The sequence below is a fragment of the Lucilia sericata genome, unplaced genomic scaffold (assembly GCF_015586225.1).
Source record: "Lucilia sericata isolate MDLA Ls3-8-SP2 unplaced genomic scaffold, ASM1558622v1 Contig000014F_arrow, whole genome shotgun sequence".
NCBI lineage: Eukaryota > Metazoa > Arthropoda > Insecta > Diptera > Calliphoridae > Lucilia > Lucilia sericata.
Window position 1 is genome coordinate 1,539,054 of NW_023994053.1, and position 2,507 is coordinate 1,541,560.

A 2,507-nucleotide genomic window follows, 5' to 3' on the forward strand; every position below is an offset into this window, starting at 1 on the left:
CTCTCTCTCTGATCTTTCATTCAGTTAGCTCTTTTAATAGAGTCACACTCATACTAGTTTTAGGAGCAGAAGTATTTATTTCATTAAAAAATTATAGGTTGTCTGTCGCTGAATTCGTTTGGCCGTTTATTACAACGTCTGCAATATGTTGCATTGTATTTTAAGACGTGATCAATGTGGCATAGATTTATTTTTTTTTGTTTTGTTGTACATTGTAGATTTTCCTCCCAAACCCCTTTACTGTTTCTTTTTTCATTTCGGAGTGTGAATAGTTGGGAAGATTTTTTTGTTGAAAAATATTGAGGAAAATTTTTTTTGAGAAACGACAAACAAACTTGTTTGTATTAATGATGGCGTTTGTTTCTTAAGTCTTTTGTTTTTATTATTCGAAGATAAACTGTATTACTAGATGATTGACTATAAATTAATGGCTTTTACTAAATCATGTAGGAATTGTTTAGAAAAACATTTTATTATCGTTATTGGATAAGAAGAATATTTAAAGATTTTTTTTAAGGAAAAGTTTTGGATATGGAATGAAACTGAATTTTTGAAATTTAAGAAATATTTCTTTCAAGTTTTTAAGCTTGGCGGCAAATGCTGTTTTTAATTTCAAATCCGTACTACGAATCTGACATTTTTACTTCATATAAACACTGTAGCCGAAACCAGATGTTAATCGGCAGAGGGCCGAAGCATTTAACGCTCCGGATTGAGAACTGAAGCAGGCATGGGAAATTTAGTGCTTTATCACTTTTTGATATCGAAAAATTCCGCGATACCCCCACGACATTTTCGGAACTTTTTCTAACTTATAAACTTCTGATAAGTAGTCCACAAGCATTTAATACACCAGCTTAGTTTATAGTCTAATCTATAGAGTAGTCTATAGTTTAGTTTAGACTATAAACTAGTCTAGTCTATAGTTAATTCTAAAGTGTAGTTTATGGACTAATACTATATAGTCTGATCTGTAGTATAGTCTACACTTTAGTCTAAAATCAAGTCTAGTCTATAGCCTAGTTTATAGTATAGTTTTAAGTCTAGTCTAAAGTCTAGTTTACGGTATAAAATCTATAGTTTAGTTTGTAGTCTAGTGTATAGTCTATTTTACAGTCTAGTTTATTGTCAAGCATATAGTATAATCTTTAGCCTATAGTCTTAGTCTTTTTTAGTATAGTCTATAGTCTAGTCTATAGTCTAGTCTATAGTCTAGTCTATTAGTCTATAGTCTTCTATAGTCTAGTCTATAGTCTAGTCTATAGTCTAGTCTATAGTCTAGTCTATAGTCTAGTCTATAGTCTAGTCTATAGTCTAGTCTATAGTCTAGTCTATAGTCTAGTCTATAGTCTAGTCTATAGTCTAGTCTATAGTCTAGTCTATAGTCTAGTCTATAGTCTAGTCTATAGTCTAGTCTATAGTCTAGTCTATAGTCTAGTCTAAGTAGTCTAGTCTAGTAAGTCTAGTCTATAGTTAGTCTAGTCTATAGTCTAGTCTATAGTCTAGTCTAGTCTATAGTCTAGTCTATAGTCTAGTCTATAGTCTAGTCTATAGTCTAGTCTATAGTCTAGTCTATAGTCTAGTCTAGTCTATAGTCTAGTCTATAGTCTAGTCTATAGTCTAGTCTATAGTCTAGTCTATAGTCTAGTCTATAGTCTAGTCTATAGTCTAGTCTATAGTCTAGTCTATAGTCTAGTCTATAGTCTAGTCTATAGTCTAGTCTATAGTCTAGTCTATAGTCTAGTCTATAGTCTAGTCTATAGTCTAGTCTATAGTCTAGTCTATAGTCTAGTCTATAGTCTAGTCTATAGTCTAGTCTATAGTCTAGTCTATAGTCTAGTCTATAGTCTAGTCTATAGTCTAGTCTATAGTCTAGTCTATAGTCTAGTCTATAGTCTAGTCTATAGTCTAGTCTATAGTCTAGTCTATAGTCTAGTTTATAGTCTAGTCTATAGTCTAGTTTATAGTCTAGTCTATAGTCTAGTCTATAGTCTAGTCTATAGTCTAGTCTATAGTCTTGTCTATAGTCTAGTCTATAGTCTAGTCGGATTCCTACCGACTAAAACCACCTCCATCGTCAACACCACACTCCGCGGAATCGCCACCAGGTACTACTTCGCGGGGTGGTCAGCTTTGACGCTGAACTTCCTTAACTCTCAGAGTTCGTCGCCTAGGCCACGTTCTGGGCCTTGCGAATAATCTCTGCATCTCGCAGAGCTATATTTATTGAAGTTATGTACATGTTCACCAATGACCAGTTATGTTCTGATTTTAGAATTGCTTCTATTATATTGTCTGTCCTTATTTGTTCGCCAATGCACGATTCCAACCTGCTTCGTAGTCCAGAGAATTGTGGGCAATTAAAAACGACATGTTCTACTGTTTCATCTAGATCTGGGCATTTCGGGCATCTTGGTGAGTTGTCATGGCCAAACTGGTATAAATAGCTCCTATAGATACCATGTCCTGTAAGGAATTGCGTCAAATGGTAGTTCAGCTCACAATGG